General features: G+C 43.3%; 1 protein-coding gene and 1 pseudogene across 1 annotated transcript in view; both read right to left on the bottom strand.

Annotated features, from left to right (window-relative positions):
• The window catches only part of LOC126248873 (uncharacterized), a 1,116,592-nt gene that overhangs the window by 422,280 nt on the left and 672,659 nt on the right, over positions 1-21,653 (bottom strand). The window lies entirely within an intron of this gene.
• On the bottom strand, positions 1,148-1,265 carry LOC126249984 (5S ribosomal RNA; annotated as a pseudogene).

The following is a 21,653-nucleotide window of genomic DNA, read 5'->3' as shown; positions in this document are numbered from 1 at the left end:
TATACGCCCTCGCTCAAAGTCCGTCAACTGCACATACGGTTCACGTCCACGCTGTCGCGGCATGCTACCAGTGTTAAAGACCGCGATGGAGCTCCGTATGCCACGGCAAACTGGCTGACACTGACGGCGGCGGTGCACAAATGCTGCGCAGCTAGCGCCATTCGACGGCCAACACCGCGGTTCCTGGTGTGTCCGCTGTGCCGTGCGTGTGATCATTGCTTGTACAGCCCTCTCGCAGTGTCCGGAGCAAGTATGGTGGGTCTGACACACCGGTGTCAATGTGTTCTTTTTTCCATTTCCAGGAGTGTAAAATGCATGCAATATGGGTTATAGCGTTTTGAACATGGAGACAGCATCCAGATATTTCTGGATCGCATCATACTGCAAATGTATCCACGCCAAATTTTTCAGAACAAAATCCACTGCAAAATGTTGCAGCAAGTAACTGCCGTTCTGCAAATAAGGACAGGTTCGTTGCTTCTCGAAGAATCACGTGCAGAGCATATGTACAGAATCCCACAACCGTTCGGAAGGTCCTAAGCAAAATGACGTCCAACAGTTACGACAAAGGCATGCAGTGAGTCAGTTCTTGAACTCAGTTAACAGTTACACTAAAATAATAGATGTATGAGCTCTCATCAAAAGAATTTTTGGAAAGGTTAGCGGTGATCTTGTAATAAAGAATGGAATTACTCTAGCAAACTAGTGAGACTCTGCCTACACCAGAAAATATCATTTTACTCGAAGCTCCGCCTCCTCCTCCTCCTCCTCCTCCTCCTCCTCCTCACCACCACCAGCGAAGTCATACTCTATCTCCACTACTGAACGACTGCAGAGTGGAGACTCCAGTTGGACTTATTTTCCACCAGTAGGGGAGTTTAGAACTGTCAGGTCCAAAATCGAGGCCTGAGTTCAGTATTATCTGCAGCACTTCATATGATACTAAGCTCTCCGTCTTCAGGCCACAAGTGGCCAATCGGGACCATACGACCGCCGTGTCATCCTAAGTTGAGGATGCGGATAGGAGGGGCGTGTGGTCAGCACACCGCTCTCCCGGTCGGTACGATGGTTTTCTTTGACTGGAGCCGCTACTATTCGGTCGAGTAGCTCCTCAATTGGCATCACGAGGCTGAGTGCACTCGAAAAATGGCAACAGCGCATGGCGGCCTGGATGGTCACCCACCCAAGTGCCGGCCACACCCGACAGCGCTTAACTTCGGTGATCTTACGGGAACCGGTGTATCCACTGCGGCAAGGCCGTTTCCCTCATACAATACTACGTTATCACAGAATCATTGCAACACATTGTAGCAACTAAGTGCCGAGGACCTCCTCCTCCACTTATTAACTTAATATGGGTAACAATATTTTCCTAACACATGGAAGGAAATTATTTTAATTCTTCTCCTGAAACCTGCGAAGGTCAAGTCCTACCCAAGCAGCTAAGACAGTGCTGCCGCCACCAGTTGCGCAGTAATAGTTTTGAAATGCTTCGTCCGCTGCCACGTTTTCTGTCTTTTATACTTCTGATACGTCTATAGTTATTTTCGTACGCAGCCAGGACACGATATTCCATCAAAGATGCCATGATACTCCTAGACCCTAATGGGGCGGCTATGCTACACACGTGCATAGATGTTTCCTTTGTTCTTTAAGTAACCTATAATACTTCTGGTCAGGTGAATACTGGGTTATAAATATGAAATCAAATAAGGGTAATGCAAGAGTAGCTTTAATAATGAATAAAAAAATAGGAGTGCGGGTAATCTACTACAAACAGCATAGTGGACGCATTATTGCGGCCAAGATAGACATGAAGCCCACGCCTACCACAGTAGTACAAGTTTATATGCCAACTAGCTCCGCAGATGACAAAGAGATTGATGAAATGTACGATAAGATAAAATAAATTATTCAGATAGTGAAAGGAGACCGGAATTCGACAGTAGGAAAAGGAAGAGCGGGAAACTTAGTAGGTGAATATGGAATGGGGGTAAGGAATGAAACAGGAGGCCACCTGGTAGAATTCTGCACAGAGCATAATTTAATCATATAGCTAACACTTGGTTCAAGAATCATGAAAGAAATTTGTATACATGTAAGAGGCCTGGAGACACTGGAAGATTTCAGATAGATTATATAATGGTTCAAAAATGGTTCAAATGGCTCTGAGCACTATGGGACTCAACTGCTGTGGTCATCAGTCCTCTAGAACTTAGAACTACTTAAACCTAACTAACCTAAGGACATCACACACATCCATGCCCGAGGCAGGATTAGAACCTGCGACCGTAGCAGTCGCACGGTTCCGGACTGCGCGCCTAGAACCGCGAGACCACCGCGGCCGGCATATAATGGTAAGCAAGAGATTTAGGAACGAGGTTTTGAATTGTAAGACATTTTCAGGGGCAGATGTAGACTCTGACCACAGTCTATTGGTAGTGTACTGTAGAATAAAACTGAAGAAACTGCAAAAATTTCATGGAGAGCATTAGGGAACAATTGACCAGAATGGGGAAAAGAAATACAGTAGAAGAAGAATGGGTAGCTTTGAGGGATGAAATAGTGAAGGCAGCAGAGGATCAAGTAGGTAAAAAGACGAGGGCTAGTAGAAATCCTTGGGTAAAAGAAGATATATTGAATTTAATTGATGAAAGGAGAAAATATAAAAATGCAGTAAATGAAGCGGCCAGAAGGAATACAAACGTCTCCAAAATGAGATCGACAGGAAGTGCAAAATGGATAAGCATGGATGGCTAGAGGACAAATGTAAGGATGTAGAGGCATACCTCACTAGGGCTTCAAATGGTTCAAATGGCTCTGAGCACTATGGGACTTAACTGCTGAGGTCATCTGTCCCCTAGAACTACCTAAACCTAACTAACCTAAGGACATCACACACATCCATGCCCGAAGCAGGATTCGAACCTGCGATGGTAGCGGTCGCGCGGTTCCAGACTGTAGCGCCTAGAACCGCTCCGGCCGGCCTCACTAGGGGTAAGATAGATACTGTCGACAGGAAAATTAAAGAGACCTTTGGAGAGAAGAGAACCACTTGTAGGTATATCAAGAGCTCAGATGGAAACCCAGTTCTAAGCAAAGTAGGGAAAGCAGAAAGATGGAAGGAGTATATAGAGTTTCTATACAAAGGCGATGTACTTGAGGACAATATTATGGAAATGGAAGAGGATGTAGATGAAGATAATATGGGAGATATAATACAGCGTGAAGAGTTTGACAGAGCACTGAAAGGCCTAAGTCGAAACAAGGCCTCGAGAGTAGACAACATTCCATTAGAAATACTAACAGACTTGGGAGAGCCATCCCTGACAAAACTCTACCATCTGGTGAGCAAGCTGTATAAGACAGGCGAAATACTCTCACACTTCAAGAAGACTACAATAATTCCAATCCCAAAGAAAGCAGGTGTTGACAGATATGAAAATTACTGAACTATCAGTTTAATAGGTGACGGCTGCAAAATACTAACTGGAATACTTTACAGACGAATGGAAAAACTGGTAGAAGCCGACCTCGGGGAAGATCAGTTTTGATTCCGTAGAAATGTTGGAACACGTGAGGCAATACTGACCTTACGACGCATATTAGGAGATACATTAATGAAGGGCAAACCTACGTTTCTAGCATTTGTAGACTTAGAGAAAGCTTTTGACAACGTTGACTGGCACACTCTATTTCAAATTGTGAAGGTACAGGGGTAAAATAAAGGGATCGAAAGGCCATTTGCAATTTGTACAGAAACCAGATGGCAGTTATAAGAGTCGAGGGGTATGAAAGGGAAGCAGTGGTTGGGAAGGGAGTGACACAGGGTTGTAGCCTATCCCCGATGTTACTCAGTCTGTATACTGAGCAAGCAGTAAAGTCAATAAAAGAAAGATTCGGAATACGAATTAAAATTCATGGAGAATGTGTGAAATCGTATGGGATTTAACTGCTATGGTCATCAGTCCTTAAGCTTACACACTCCATAACCTAAATTATCCTAAGGACAAACACACACACCCATGCCCGAGGGAGGACTCGAACCTCCGCCGGGATCAGCTCCATGGAGAAGAAATAAAAACTTTGAGGCTCGCCGACGATATTGTAATTTTGTCAGAGAGAGCAAAAGACATGGAAGAGCAGTTGAACGGAATGGACAGTGTCAGTGTGTTGAAAGGAGGACATAAGATGAACATCAACAAAAGCAAAACGAGGATAATGGAATGTAGTCGAATTAAGTCGGGTGAGGCTGAGGGAATTAGATTAGGAAATGAGACACTTAAAGTAGTAAATGAGGTTTGCTGTTTGGGGAGCAAAATAACTAATGATGGTCGAAGTAGAGACGATATAATATGTAGACTGGCAATGGGAAGGAAAGCGTTTCTGAAGAAGAGAAATTTGTTAAAATCGAGAATAGATTTAAGCGTCAAGAAGTCGTTTCTGACAGTAGTTGTATGGAGTGTAGCCACGTATGGAAGTGAAACATGGACGATAAATAGTTTGGACAAGAAGAGAATAGAAGCTTTCGAAAAGTGGTGCTACAGAAGAATGCTGAAGATTCGATGGGTAGATCACATAACTAATGAGGAGGTATTGAATAGAATTGGGGAGAAGAGAAATTTGTGGCATAACTTAACTAGAAGAAGCGATAGGTTGGTAGGACATGTTCTGAGGCATCAAGGGATCATCAATTTAGTATCTGAGGGCAGCGTGGAGGATAAAAATCGTAGAGGGAGACCAAGAGATGAATACGTTAAACAGATTCAGAAGGATGTAGGTTGCAGTAGGTATTGGGAGATGAAGAAGCTTGCACAGGATAGAGTAGCATGGAGAGCTGCATCAAACAAGTCTCAGGACTGAAGACCACAACAAGAACAATACTTTTTTACGTTCCTCACTCTCTTGTCGCTATTATAGGGTACGAATTGTTCTGTATGGTTGCTTTCAACAAGAAACCAGTGTCTCCTCCTGTGTAGTTGAAGTGTGGTGTTGTTCGCGGTAGTTATCTACGGTATTTTGTTCAGAGATGCTGTATGAAGCACATTTGGTGCTCTTTAGTTGCGGACGATTTTTCGAATTTTAGTTGTTCTTCCAGTCTTCTTGGAAAGATACTCCAACCACGCTTAACAAGGGGGCGTTGGAACAATTGGTATTAAAATAAGTTTCCAGTTTCCAAAAGAAAAATCCACATTCCTTGTTTTTAATCATTGTCGTTGTGTGTTTAACTTTCCAATGATCAGAATGCCTGTGAACTTTTTGATTTTTAAAGTTTCAGTTAGATATCTGGAAGTCTGCTACAACGAGTAATGTACTTCCATACTACATCTGAGGAACATCAGAAGTCGTTCCCTCAAAGCGCTTCATAACCGTCACTCCAAAATATTTTGATACTGGGTTAGTAAAAAAAAAAGGGATAATAGTTAAAATGGTTATTTTAACGCTTCAGGTGTTCTACATAGTCTTCCCCCTTCCGCCCCCTCACTTGATTGGTACTAGCAGCGATATTGTTCAACTCCCGTGACGCATTGGCTTGAATGTTAGTTTTGTCGTCAAATTTCTGAGTCTTCATGTGAATTTCGGCACTTGTTTCGCGGTGGATTCGCTTTGTTAACACAACGTGTTTCTACCCGTGGTGATTTTCCCCAGGAGAGAACTGTCCGCGTTTCTTATGTCAATGAAGTTGCTGCAGTCGTCCATGCGTCACTGTCTTTGTTTGGATGTCAAGGTGTGTGGAGAAAACATTACACACTCTTTCTTCTTTCTCAAAACATTCTGGCGAACGCCTCGAACACTTGATTTAGAGATGTTACTCTATTGCGATTTCTGACACAACAGCGGTGACACATTGTAATGGCACGCCCACTTCTTATCACTGCCTGCTCACAACTGTTGTTTACAGTTGTTAGTTCACTCTATCACCGTAGTTAATGCGTTGACGTGGCTTATACAACGTCAGGAATTAAATGAGTCTCGGAAATTTTTGGACGGATTGTGTATATTAAAATACACTGAGCCACACAATTAAAGGACTCCTTTTCTGATACGCCGTAATTGTCTACCATTGAAACGCAGAAGTTTTATATTTTGGTGTAAGGTGCCTAGAACCTTCCTCTGCAATCGTGAAAAGTGTGTCGACACATACGAAAACAGGACAGAGCTCAGTCCATGCGAGTTTTAAGGTGGGTTAATGATGTGACATTGGCACCAAATTTTGCCACAAATCTACCCAGCACCATCGTGGACGTGTCACACCACGTCTTACCCACATTTCATCCCTTCATTTGACGCCTTTGCTATGGAGGTGGTTCATTGAACACTCTGCCAGGCACTTTATTATGAATAGCAGAGTAATCACGTAGATGTAGATGTAAATATAGAGGCCAGAACCACGACGCACAGCATTGAATGCACAGGGTTTTATTATGAGTGGCCAAGGAAAACATTTCAGAGTCACAGACGCTCAGAATCGACACGAAAAGAAGTCAGGAGGTGGTATAGTGCGCATCAGTGATACCACTCCTTTCCTTGCGGTACTGATTCCTTCACATTTCGCGCTCGAAAACCCCAGTTCAAAGTGCAGTGAAGAACAGGACGATGCTATTGACAGTGTACGCGACACTGCTGGCTACCCCCTCCCTTCCCCCCTCGCCGCTGGACGACTCAACCCTTCTCAAAGAACACTGTGTGGCTGCAACGTCACTGAACGTGATATGACACCTTTGGAGTGTAGTGCGACCACAGTTTTTGCTCTGGTATATAGAGTGGAACCACTGGAGACCATTCACAACCATTTGATCGTAAGCAGCAAAGGGTGAGGCATGGTCACGACAGACGGGGGGGGGGGGGCGGGGGGGGGGAGCGGAGGGGTACTTTGCCACATTGACACATGCGTGAAAAGAATGGCAAACATTCCTTCTAAGACCCTCCAGTTCAGGAACACCCTTGTTGCCACCCATGCACCTTTGTTGAGCACTTTAAAAATGTACCTTAACAGAGACTTCTACACCCATTCAGCTGAGTGGCGCTGTGTTGCAGCTCTGGTGCCTGAAGGCAGGCAACCCCTTCGACACCGCTTACATTCCACATACCCGCAAGCTGACGTTAGAGGAGCATCGGAGTGCCATTCAGCAGAATCGGTGTTGAAGTCTCTGACAGGTAGATTTCAAAGTGCTCAATAAAAGTGTGTGGGCGGCACCGAGTGTGTTGCCAAACTGGGGTGTCTGAGAGGGATCTTTTGTTGTTTTTTTCGTGGATGTGTGAATGATGTAGCCCCCTCCCCCCCCCCCCCCGCAATCCCCTATGATCGATCACTCTACAGGAGCTCGTAAAGCAGGAGGGCAGGAAAAGCATAAACACCCTCCGTTGCTTTGGGTTACGTTCAAATTTCGTCGAATAGTTTTGAACAGACTCCAGTGCTTCCACTTTGCGTGACAGAAAAAAAATTGCAGTCTTACTATACTCTAAATGGTTTATCTCCAGGGAGAGGAGGATGAGTCAGCAGTATCGAACGTTGTCAAGAACAGCTTTCCGTTGATCATCGAATTTCGAACAGTCATTTTAGACCGCGAAATTTATGAAAACCATTGCTCGAGGGCCAGAGGTGGTTTCATTGACATTGTGAGTGGCAATGCGTCCTAAATGTTTTCCTCGGCTACTCGTAAAATCACCGCCTGTTTTCAATGCTGGGAATCACGGTTCTGATCTTCATCGAAGGGGCGTCAAAGGGAGGGGTGAAATGTTGATCAGAGGGGGTGTGAAGACCTCCCATCGTGTGAGACGAACAGGCTAGCGTTGGGCAAAACTGTTGTGTAATTTGGTACCAATGTGATATCATTAACCCACCTTAAGCCGCACATGATCTTATGAGCTCTGGCGTTTTAGCTGATGTGTCGTCACTGATGGGAGGTCCTAACCACACGAAATTTCATTTCACCTTGCTGTCTGAAGCGTCGCGAAGCCCGAGGGTGACTATCCAGGACGCCATGGTTTTGAACCATTACAGAGTAAGATTGTAGGCACCTTTCAGACAAATTTCAGCCTCCGCGTCGCAAAGGAAGACAATTATGGGGTTTTAAAAAAGTGGATTCATGAGCCCTTGAAATAGTGAGAAAAACCCACCAGCTCTACTGCTCTTCCTCTGCTTCAATGACTGGACAATACTAATGTACTTACGACAGTTACAGAGACATCCATAATTTTTTCAAGGCCAAAGACACAATAACTGGAGACAGACTAGCACTAAAATCGATAGAACACAGTACTCTAGATCAGACAATTCATACAAAGCTTTCCACCATCTTACCTACACCTTTATCAGAAATTAAATGAAGCCAATCTTTTCACCTGATGGCCCAAGACATTTTCACTGCTTCTGGTAATCCCAACATTGACCATGTAAGATGGCAGGGTAATTTTTATCATCTAACATAATTTTTATGTCAAGAAATCGATTCTACTCATCAAGCCTATGAAATTGATACCGAACAAGCCATATTTTGCTTAGAATCACGTTATTTGCATAGTATGAAGAGTAATTAATTCATACCTGACTCACATGAACTCGGTACTAACAAAATTCACCTAATTTGCATGTTGACAGACAAGTAGCATTTCTGTAGCAGAGGACTGAAGTGTAAGCGACGTTTCACAGCCGACCCGGGCACAGCAACATGGAACTCAACTTACGAAAGCCATAAATCAGCGAACTGTCGCTGCGGAAGATCAATTGTGGATGCCACAAGCGGACTGGACCGCACCCGGCATTTTCAGCTGAGACAACCGCACAACAGTGAGTCACAATTGAGCGAGTGTTCTGACTCAGACCTGTTCTAAAGTAAACATTTTAAGGCAGCAGGGGAGCTATTTGGTTGTTCTCAAAGAGCACAGCCCTTTCATTTACGCGGAAACGTAAGAACACAGAAAGTATGTCATCAGCTTGACATAAACAAAATTGACGCGACAGTCACATGTATAGGGTGTGAGACTCACACCTGCTCTGCGAAAGACTTTTAGATTAAGAATGCACTCAGGAACGCAGCGGGAGGTCATTTTTGAGATTCAGAATGAAGGACAACAGTGTGGGTAACCAGTATGTTGGTAAACATACGAAAATCGTTTGATACTGGTGAGGACGATACCTGATGTTCACGTGGAAGCTCGTGTTAGGGCTGAGCTTATTACCAGATGAAAGAAGAGTGAACGCCAATTGGACTGGGTGAAACTACCAAAGGCCCCAGTTCGTTTTTGAAACCCTACTGGGCAAAGAAACGACAAATGCTGCAGCCAAAACACTCATTGGCTGACACTAGTTGTGGCAGCAGGTGAACCCACAATACGGTGGGGGAAGGCTGCAACTACATAGGCAATTACGAATGCGTAAGTAGGAGGACACTCTCTTCCTAGAATGGCCGTGTGCTGGACTCAGTCCATCCCACTCTGTCGTGGCTCCGGAAGAGACGTTTTGTTGTGAACACCAGTGTGTGTTCACGATGCTCTGATATCGTGTAATATCACTGGATTGGGTATTACAAGCAACGAGCTGTATTAGTTAAGCTCTGCGGAATATTTTAGGGCAACAGTTTACGCCACTCAGCCTTAGTGAGTGGACACAGCGAGTAGAATTAGCCACGGAAAAACATAATTTTTCACATCACAAAAACTTTGGGTAGTGTACATCCAGTCAAAACCTGAACAGAACTGTTAGGCCTACAGGTTAGCAAGACGTCGACATATCCGCCGCCAGAACACGGCACAGGCAACCACAGCCACCCTTATCGCCATAGTCTGCGAAAGGTAAATAATGCGTTGCTCAGGCGCTAAGTGTCGGGGTCAGTAGGGTGTGTTCATTTCAGACCTACTCTAGATTGGTGTTGATTTACGTAGTTTTTCTCATTCCCTCACGCCCGTATCAACCTCGTATTGCACGCGTGTTCTCGGGGCTTAAATTCAAAGGAGGCATTCGGCAGATAGACGGTATTGTCCAGCTACAATACAATCGTCAGTGTACAATCGGTGGTGTGATTTTATAACACTGTCAGTGTAATATTTTTGGGGTAAATTTTCTGACGCTCAGTTTGCTTGAAATTACGTTAGTATTTTTTTTCTCATGAGATTACGCTAGTATAAGAACGGTTTTGGTAAATTTTCATGTGTTCATCTTGCTTGAAGTTAGATTCTATAAGATTTTCTTGGTTAATTTTTCCTTCATTGCCAAACATGCACCCTGAATCCAATGTGTATGATGATTATTATAATAAAAAAAATAGTACACATTATAGTCCGTTTGTTTAATCTAAACTAGTGGTTATCCCTTCGTCATTGACGTATTTTAGGTCATGTTTAACAGCTACACTACTGGCCATTAAAACTGAAGAAATGCAGATGCTAAACGGGTATTAATTGGACAAATATATCAGCGATCATAAAGCGGTTACAGCATCGATGATTTCAGCCGTAAATAGAAATATTAAAAAAGGTAGGAAGATTTTTCTGTTTAGCGAAAGTGACAAAAAGCAGATTACAGAGTACCTGACGGCTCAACACAAAAGTTTTGTCTCAAGTACAGACAGCGTTGAGGATCAGTGGACAAAGTTCAAAACCATCGTACTATATGCGTTAGATGACTATGTGCCAAGCACGATCGTAAGAGATGGAAAAGAGCCACCGTGGTACAACAACAACCGAGTTAGAAAACTGCTGCGGAAGCAAAGGGAACTTCATAGCAAACATAAACATAGGCAAAACCTTGCAGACAAACAAAAATTACGCGAAGCGAAATGTAGTGCGAGGAGGGTTATGCGAGAGGCGTTCAATGAATTCGAAAGTAAAGTTCTATGTACTGACTTGGCAGAAAATCCTAAGAAATTTTGGTCTTATGTCAAAGCGGTAGGTGGATCAAAACAAAATGTCCAGGCACTCTGTGATCAAAATGCTACTGAAACAGAGGATGACAGAATAAAGGCCGAAATACTAAATGTCTTTTTCCAAAGCTGTTTCACAGAGGAAGACTGCACTGTAGGTCCTTCTCTAGATTGTCGCACACATGACAAAATGGTAGATATCGAAATAGACGACAGAGGGATAGAGAAACAATTAAAATCGCTCAAAAGAGGAAAGGCCGCTGGACCTGATGGGATACCAGTTCGATTTTACACAGAGTACGCGAAGGAACTTGCCCCCCTTCTCGCAGCGGTGTACCGTAGGTCTCTAGAAGAGCGTAGCGTTCCAAAGGATTGGAAAAGGGCACAGGTCATCCCCGTTTTCAAGAAGGGACGTCGAACAGTGAAAGGTGGCTACACTGAGCCACAGCGCCAGAGATCGCTAGAGAGCATTGTTCCGCCGCCTCCACTGGCAGTGATTATTGAGAACTCGTAGTGAGCAGTGCTTGTCGAGGACTCGTAGTAGTCAGTTCGTGTTCAGATGTGCTAGTAGGGAGTGCTTGCTGAGATGTGATACTGAAAGGTTCTTGTTGAGATGTGGTAATAGCGAGTCGGTGTGGAGATATATTGTAATGATTAGAGTGATTTTGGTCAATATATGAAGGTAACGAAACTTGATTTATTTTTCATTATTTCCATGTTTTAAATATTGCGTCATTACAGGTTCAGTCAACAAAGCATCTGGCTTGTGTTCTTGTATTAGAGTGTAATTCTGGTTTTCTTGAGTAATTATGGTATTTTTATTTTCTTTAATTAATTCAGTATAAATGATATTTAAAATTTCTTGTGTTATTGAAGAAGAACCGTGCCAGATGCGTACGTTGAGTCATACTTCCACACACAGAACAGTTACACTTGTGCTTTGGTTTCGTAGGTTTTTATAGTTGCTGGGGACTTAATTAATTAATTGTGTTAATGAAAATTTCCATTTCATTCTTTGTTGTTGTTCTAGCAGTCAGATTGCGTAATAATACTAGTCAGGGCAAACCGTTTACGAGACTTCGTAATCGAACAGACAGCTACTAAAGCAAGAAATTAAAATTATTTGCATTATATTTTAATTAAGCCCCCATGCAACAGATGTGCAGAACTATAGACCTATATCTCTAACATCGATCAGTTGTAGAATTTTGGAACACGTATTATGTTCGAGTATAATGACTTTTCTGGAGACTAGAAATCTACTCTGTAGGAATCAGCATGGGTTTCGAAAAAGACGGTCGTGTGAAACCCAGTTCGCGCTATTCGTCCACGAGACTCAGAGGGCCATAGACACGGGTTCACTGGTAGATGCCGTGTTTCTTGACTTCCGCAAAGCGTTCGATACAGTTCCCCACAGTCGTTTAATGAACAAAGTAAGAGCATGTGGACTATCAGACCAATTGTGTGATTGGATTGAAGAGTATCTAGATAACAGAACGCAGCATGTCATTCTCAATGGAGAGAAGTCTTACGAAGTAAGAGTGATTTCGGGGGTGCCGCAGGGGAGTGTCATAGGACCGTTGCTATTCACAATATACATAAATGATCTTGTGAATGACATCGGAAGTTCACTGAGGATTTTTGCAGATGATGCTGTGGTGTATCGAGAGGTTGTAACAATGGCAAATTGTACTGAAATGCAGGAGGATCTGCAGCGAATTGACGCATGGTGCAGGGAATGGCAATTGAATCTCAATGTAGACAAGTGTAATGTGCTGCGAATACATAGAAAGATAGATCCCTTATCATTTAGCTACAAAATAGCAGGTCAGCAACTGGAAGCAGTTAATTCCATAAATTATCTGGGAGTACGAATTAGGAGTGATTTAAAATGGAATGATCATATAAAGTTGATCGTCGGTAAAGCAGATGCCAGACTGAGATTCATTGGAAGAATCCTAAGGAAATGCAATCCGAAGACAAAGGAAGTAGGTTACAGTACGCTTGTTCGCCCACTGCTTGAATACTGCTCAGCAGTGTGGGATCCGTACCAGATAGGGTTGATAGAAGAGATAGAGAAGATCCAACGGAGAGCAGCGCGCTTCGTTACAGGATCATTTAGTAATCGCGAAAGAGTTACGGAGATGATAGATAAAATCCAGTGGAAGACTCTGCAGGAGAGACGCTCAGTAGCTCGGTATGGGCTTTTGTTAAAGTTTCGAGAACATACCTTCACCGAAGAGTCAAGCAGTATATTGCTCCCTCCTACGTATATCTCGCGAAGAGACCATGAGGATAAAAGCAGAGAGATTAGAGCCCAAACAGAAGCATACCGACAGTCCTTCTTTCCACGAACAATACGAGACTAGAATAGAAGGGAGAACCGATAGAGGTACTCAGGGTACCCTCCGCCACACACCGTCACGTGGCTTGTGGAGTATGGATGTAGATGTAGATGTAGATACTAGAACTGACATGTGATTACACTTACACGCAATTTGGGTGCATAGATCCTGAGAAATCAGTACCCAGAAAAATCACCTCTGGCCGTAATAACGGCCTTGATACGCCTGGGCATTGAGTCAATTCGGCCGGGGTGATCGAGCGGTTCTAGGCGCTACAGTCTGGAACCGCGTGACCGATACGGTCGTTGGTTCAAATCCTGCCTCGGGCATGGATGTGTGTGATGTCCTTACGTTAGTTAGGTTTAAGTAGCTCTAAGTTCTAGGGGACTGATGTCCTCAGTAGATAAGTCTCATAGTGCTCAGAGCCATTTGAACCATTGAGTCAAACAGAGCTTGGATGGCGTGTACAGGTACAGTTGCCCATGCAGCTTCAACACGATACCACAGTTCATCAAGAGTAGTGAGTGGCGTGTTGTGACGAGGCAGTTTCTCGGCCACCGTTGACCAGACGTTTTCAATTGGTGAGAGATCTGGAGAATGTGCTAGCCAGCAGTCGAACATTTTCTGTATCCAGAAAAGCCCGTACAGGACCTGCAACATGTGGTCGTGCATTATCCTGCTGAAATGTAGGGTTTCGCAGTGATTGAATGGAGGGTAGAGCCACGGGTCGTAACACATCTGAAATGTAACGTCTACTGTTCAAAGTGCCGTCTGTGACTGAGACGTGTAACCAATGGCACTTCATACCATCACGCCGGGTGATACGCCAGTATGGCGATGACGAACACACGCTTCCAATGTACGTTCACCGCGATGTCGCCAAACACGGATGCGATCATCATGATGCTGTAAACATAACCTGGATTCATCCGAAAAAATGACGTTTTGCCATTCGTGCACCCAGGTTCGTCGTTGAGTACACCATCGCAGGCGCTCCTGTCTGTGATGCAGCGTCAAGGGTAATCGCAGCCATGGTCTCCGATCTGATAGTCCATGCTGTTGCAAACGTCGTCGAACTGTTCGTGCAGATGATTGTTGTCTTGCGAACGTCCCCATCTGTTGACTCAGGGATCGAGACGTGGCTGCTCGATCCGTTACAGCCATGCGGTTAAGATGCCTGTCATCTCGACTGCTAGTGATACGAGGCCGTTGGGATCCAGCACGTACTTTCCGTATTACCCTCCTGAACCCACCCATTCCATATTCTGCTAACGGTCATTGGATCTCGTCCAACGCGAGCAGCAATGTCGCGATACGATAAACCGCAATCGCGATAGGCTACAATCCTACCTTTATCAAAGTCGAAAACGTGATGGTACGCATTTCTCCTCCTTACACGAGGCATCAGATCAACGTTTCACCAGGCAACTCCGGTCAACTGCTGTTTGTGTATGATAAATCAGTTGGAAACTTTCCTCATGTCAGCACGTTGTAGGTGTTGCCACCGGCGCCAACCTTGTGTGAATGCTCTGAAAAGCTAATCATTTGCATATCACAGAATCTTCTTCCTGTCGGTTAAATTTCGCGTCTGTAGCACGTCATCTCCGTGGTGTAGCAATTTTAATGGCCAGTAGTGCATTATTCTGATGTCTAAATGCCACAATGTCTGAGATCTCCTTACCTGTTAGTGCCTTGGTTCACGGGCACTTCAAACTTGTCAGAGCTAACCGTGCGTGTAAGTGGTAAGAACAGGTCATACCAAACCTGGCGAGTGTGTTTAGAACCATATGAATATGTGTATTGTATTTGTGAATTGTTTTATTCCAAATGTTCAACAGTTTTGTACATTTTGTTGATCGTTGTAAGTTTTGGTGAGCATAGAGAAGACATAAAAGAGCGCACGAACAGCTGTTCCTGGTAATTCTTTTACAGGCGATCATTCTGTTCCGACTGGTCATTTAGGTAATTTGTGTATTAGAGGCCTGTTTTTGTGGGTTGCAACTTGTCAGGGCTAAGTTGGAATTAGAATTTGAGAGACAATCAGGTCTTTAACATTTTCCAAGTGTGTGGTGATGTGCAGCTTTGGACTTTGAATGATTTCAGCTGCATTTAAGGACCATTACGTGTTAGCCTAATAGGATATATGCACAAATGCGAGAATTTATGTATTTTAATGACCATACTGAACTTTAAATATCTGTGAACTGGCGCTTAATTTGTGAACAATTTAGCGGAATCAGACTTCGTATTTGGTGTACAGTTGCTTAGTTAATTCTGAGAAATCTGCTGCCACTTTGTTACGCACATAGACAATCGCTATTGCATTTGCTTTTTATTGTTATTTTAATTGATTCATATTTTGTAGGAACATCATTTCCATTACTTGTATGTTTCACCAGATAAATAAATCATCAGTCCCTTAAATCTAAGAAACCTGGTGTACCATACTATCATGTATTCGAAAGGATATAATCTTTAATTGCATATACTTATTGTACTAATTTTTTACTTGTAGTTTTACTGAAACTGCAAAACTTGCCAACTTTAGAAAATTTAGACTGGAAGATCACGTATTATATAAATATTTGCAGCGACTTTAGTTGTTGGCATAAAGCAGACGACGTAGGTCCCAACCCTGTAATGATACAGGATATCTGCTTAAAAGCTCAGCCGTGGATTTCCCAACGGTGTACGGTGGTATCAACTTGTACAGTCGCCAGGTGATGTGTATTGTGTTGCATTAGACAACTTGATTGTAGAGATCGCTCGAACGATTCAAGATTTATTAATTTGTAGAGGTTTGAGTAATATTGTTCATTTACAGAGTCGACGTAACTTCCACGAGGGTTAACTGAAAAGTAATGACTCCACCATAGTAACTCTTCAACAGTTGGCAGCATTCGTAGTCAGCAGGTACTGTCTTGTTTCGTAGCCTCTTCTCTACAGCTCCACTTGGCGAGAAGCCTTAGCATTTAACGGTTGTGTTTTTTCAGTGTAAAGCATGGAATCCTGCGCAGACAGTCGGTCAGTGCGATTTAAGCAAAGTGCAGTCATTGAATTCTTGACAGCAGAAGGTGTCACCCCAACTGAGATTCATCAGAGAATGAAAACAGTTTATGGTGACTCAGTTGATGTAAGTACTTGTGAGTTAACGAGCATTTCGCTCTCATTTAAGTATATGGCCGAAAGAGTCAGCCTTCAGGAATTGTGAAATAAATCCTATAGTCGAGGACCGTGTGCCACAAAGGGCGCAGATTCTCCACGAGATAGCCGGCCGGAGTGGCCGTGCGGTTCTGGGCGCTACAGTCTGGAACCGAGCGACCGCTACGGTCGCAGGTTCGAATCCTGCCTCGGGCATGGATGTGTGTGATGTCCTTAGGTTAGTTAGGTTTAATTAGTTCTAAGTTCTAGGCGACTGATGACCTCAGAAGTTAAGTCGCATAGTACTCAGAGCCATTTGAACAATTTTTTTCTCCACGAGATAGGGAAACTCACATGCGTTTATTATCTATTGAGGCAGTAGTGTTAAATATGGATGACCTAAGGACGACCATAAAGGGAAACATTTATGAAAACTATTTAATACTGTAGCAATGCAGGAAATGAAACCACAGTAATTTTAATCTGCCATCCTCCATAAATTTTCATGGTGATCCCAATAAAATTTGAATATTGATATCTGCAATAGTTTAATGTTAAATTGAAATTAACAAATTTTCTAACAAAGACCTGAATGCTAAAATCTGAACGCTTTAGTCGATCTTAACGATCAATATTTCATATAGAAGCGCGTCATTAAAATGACAAACTTTGTAAATATCAACTCTGTAACTTTATTTGTTTAAAAGATATAGTAAATTTAAATTATCTGTAGTCTCAGTTGAGCACCAGATCATCATTTCCTCCACACAAAACACATTGAACGATGACAGCATGACACCTTATTGAATCGTTAGGTAATGGAATATTTGTTGTAAAGTTTAGTGCATAATAGTTACTTTTGTTTTTATTTATTTATCAGAAAGCACATTGGTGCAATGCTACTGGCCGTGAAATTCAAAATTAAGAAGGAAATTGTATTGGTTTTATGTAAGAGAATTTAACATTGGATATTATTGTTAACTTGTTTAGAAGGTGAAAGTGAGCAAGATTTGATTATTTCAATACGTTAAAATGTAAAATAATGTAGAATAAACAGTATCCAATCAGATGGACGGCTTCAGGAAAGGGAACTGCCCTAGTCAGTTGAGTGAGGATATTCAGCGCGCGGGAAACGCGGCCGTGGACGGGCAGAGGGACAGTTCTGGTGCTGACTCAAAGCGAACAGTTCGCTGGAGACACCAAAGGGTATAGTTCGGATTGAGACACGAAAGAAGACAGTCGGTCTTTAGGCAGTTGGGAAGTGAAACGACTTAGAAAATGTCGTGTTGTGTGGTATCGTGGGACCTATTGTCTGAGCGGTGATCAGCTGCGCGTCTCGTGTGAACTACGCGCAGATAACTTGTATTTCGCGATCAGATTGTGAATGATCGAACTGTGTCAAATGGATATGCGCTCGAGTATAACAGTAACTCTAAATATGGCGCGCGTCTCGTGTGAACTACGCGCAGATAACTTGTATTTCGCGATCAGATTGTGAATGATCGAACTGTGTCAAATGGATATGCGCTGGAGTATAACAGTAACTCTAAATATGAAGACTTTCACTATTAGTTTGCTTTCTGAATAAACATTATTCTAACCAAATCGCAACTGTGTGGCCTACATCATTTATGGTTCGTTAATTTAGTTCTCGATATTATTTTTACTGTTATCACATATTATGTTAACTTTGTATTTTGCAATCTTGCCATCAGTCAGACAATTTAACCAAAGGGTCACAAGTGTCTAATTTAGAGCGAGTAATGCGGCACGTGCGGTTTAGCTCCTAGACGAGTTTGAGCCATGACATTTCGATGAAGAGGAAACGCATGTGAGCCCAAACATCTTTGGGATGTTAACTGGCATACTGGACGTCGTTGGGTGAAAAAATTTAAAGATTTTGATGCAAGAATATCTGACAAACAAAGCGTTGGACGTCCTGTGACAGCAACCACCGAGTTTCACAAGCAAAATGCTGACAGATTGATTCAGGACAATCATCGTATCATTCAGAGAGAAATTGCAAGTACAATCGGCATTTCACAAGAACGCGTAGGTCACATTATTGCTTTACTTGGCTATCGGAAGATGGTGCTACCACATCAGAACTTCAGAGACTGAATCTCACCACCGTACAGTATCCTCCATACAGTCCAGTTTTAGCACTGTCTGACTTCCATCTGTTCCCGATAATGAAAGACGATGTGCGGGGACATCATTATGCTTCTGATGAAGACGTTGACAGAATTGAGAGACTGTTGTTGCGGAAACAGAGTGTCGACTTCTTCCATGACGGTTTCAGAAAACTTGTTCATCGTTGGCAGAAATGTATCCAATTGGCTGGTTATTATGTGGAAATGTGAATATTGATAATTAAAGATCACATTCTAAGGATTATTTCTGCGTTTGATTTATTAAAAAATTCCCATCCAAACCCAATTAATGAAGGTGGAGGCATTACTTTTCATTCAACCCTCGTATACTTCTTCCAATAAAACTGTTATTAAAACATCAGTGCGCCTATCTCAGTGCCGTGGTTACGCTGGTTTATTTAGATTTACAATATGACGATTATGTGAAATATTAAATAACTTCTAAGTATTCGTCAGTTGCCATTATGTGCCATATTGCGGAAGCCGCCACGTTTAGAGCCACCGTCTTCACCCATACGGCTCAACTCTAGGCGCCATGTCTGACACTTGCCCAGGTTCAAATGGTTCAAATGGCTCTGAGCACTATGGGACTTAACATCTGTGGTCATCAGTCCCCTAGAACTTAGAACTACTTAAACCTAACTAACCTAAGGACATCACACACATCCATGCCCGAGGCAGGATTCGAACCTGCGACCGTAGCAGTTGCGCGGTCCCGGACTGAGCGCCTAGAACCGCTAGACCACGGCGGCCGGCCACTTGCCCAGCTCCTGACGACTGTGAAAACCAGCTGCAGTACCCATAGCTCGCCTCACCGGCGGCCACTTGACCACTGACTGATTTTAGGACGGATTTGGCAAGGTTAGTTTTTGTGGTGGCCGGATGCCCTTCCTGCCGTCACCCCGTACCCCCAGGGATCTAATCAGTGCACCCCAGCTGTCTGCATCTAGTGTAAATCGTGAAATAGTGCGAACGTGTTTCAAATGTCTGCGACGCGTGTAAATGAGGCAGAACGTGGGGACCAGTCTGGTATTCACCTAGCGGGAAGTGGAAAACCGCCTAAAAACCACATCCAGGCTGGCCGGCACACCGGTCCTAGTCGTTAATCCGCCAGGCGGATTCGATCCGGGGCCGGCGCGCCTACCCGAGTGCAGGAAGCAGCGCGTTAGCGCTCTGCGCTACCCTGGTGGGTTACGTTAGTGTAAGAACGGTGAATATTGGTAATTGAAGATCACATTCTAAGGATTATTTCTGATCTTGATTTATTAAAAAATTCCCATCCAAACCCAATTGATGAAGATGGAGGCATTACTTTTCATTCAACCCTCGTATACTTCTTCCAATAAAACTGTTATTAAAGCAGCAGTGCCGTGGTTACGCTGATATATTTAGATCTGCAATATGACGATTATGTGAAATATTAAATAACTTCTAAGTATTCGTCAGTTGCCATTATGTGCCATATTGCGGATGCTACCACGTTTAGAGCCACCGTCTTCACCCATACGGCTCAACTCTAGGCGCCATGCCTGACAGTTGCCCAGCTCCTGACGCCTGCGAAAAACAGCTGCAGTACCCCTAGATCGACTCACCGGCGGCCACTTCACCACTGACCGGAGGCCGGCCCACCTGTGCTCAAACTTGAGATTTTACGTAATTGCTCCACAGACAGCTAGTGTGATCTACAAAGTCACCACCTTCTTACACTAGATATTAAAAAAACTTAAGACTATGTGAGGTATTTTGGAGTTCCATTCAATCTTCACTTGTATACACTCACAAGTACGCCCACCTAATTGCATCCAGCGTGAATAACCGTCCATGCTGTGTAACTAGAAACACACCCACATTTTTCATCTAACTGAAGGCGTACCGTTAGGACTAGTACTAGCACAGCTCCTTTATTTGCAATATACAACAGACATTTATAACCGCACTACCCTCTCCCATGTCATGCATACCTGCTTCAATAAGCTTATGAAACCGCCATCACTGCGTCTTCCACTCTATCGAACCATTCTTCAATTCTACAGAAACAATGTCTCCTGCTGGTGTAAACAATAATAATTCTCCTTCAAATTTACAAAAAGCCTGTCAATAATTATAGGAAAAACCATTTGTCCAGTCTGTTTACAATACTTTTATCTAATAATCGGCAACCGTCCTAAGAAGTAACCGCAACACTAGAATACATAGAAATATTACTCGATCAACTTGAAATTTCAGTCCACTGGTCAGGAAGACGCATCAGCTGTCAGTGGAGCAAAGTACGTAAAATCTCAAGTTTGAGGACAGGTGGGCCAGCCCCCGGTCAATAGTCAAGTGGACATCCAAACGAGAATCTGTAGTTTAATGAAACTACTAATTGGTCGAACGTTGGTACAAAATCCCAAGACTATCATTTCTACAAACATGATCGAAATGACCCCAGTGTATAACTATTGTAATACCTCCAATACTTCCTCGCTATAGCATTCCATCAAAAGTCTTGAACGATATACACTTTGGTTTCTTTCTAAAATCTGACTGCTTCCTTCCACCTGTACGCTGTAGCAAGTCAAAATTTTCACACCACCTTAAACTCCTAGAAAACAATCCTGCGTTCTATAGTTATGCACACTTCAGTCGCAACACTGAACTCTCTTCACCATCATTGGGACCCTGGATCTGCTGCTTCAGCGCTTGCATCAGCACATCCCTCCTTCTCCTTACCTCCGATCACTCCACGTCATTTCTCCGAACGAATTTAACCAGTTCCCTACGCCAGACGATAACAAGTGATATTCTCCCGTCCTGTCAACTGTAGCTTGTCGCACCTGTTGATTCCAGAAGTAGGCTCCAAGGCCTCTACTTTCTGAGTAACTAAAATCCTACTTATCTTCTGTTTCCTACGTCTCAATTATCACATGCTCCTCCATATACATCCCAGATCATTTTTTGTATGTTAACCTCTCCTATACATTCCTCATTCAAATTGATAACCTACACCTAGCAAGGGGATCGACCATTAGCCTTCCCACAGAGCAGAACTACTCTCATCACCATTTCATCATAAATTAATCGTAATTCTCTTTCACCATAATTACTCTACTTAATTTTAATTTTTCTGCCGAATGGCTGAAGAGTGACAACCTGATCTCTGCCAGTCCAAC

Source organism: Schistocerca nitens, chromosome 3 (assembly GCF_023898315.1).
Source record: "Schistocerca nitens isolate TAMUIC-IGC-003100 chromosome 3, iqSchNite1.1, whole genome shotgun sequence".
Classification (NCBI taxonomy): Eukaryota; Metazoa; Arthropoda; class Insecta; order Orthoptera; family Acrididae; genus Schistocerca; species Schistocerca nitens.
This window is presented reverse-complemented; position numbering and strand designations above follow the sequence as displayed.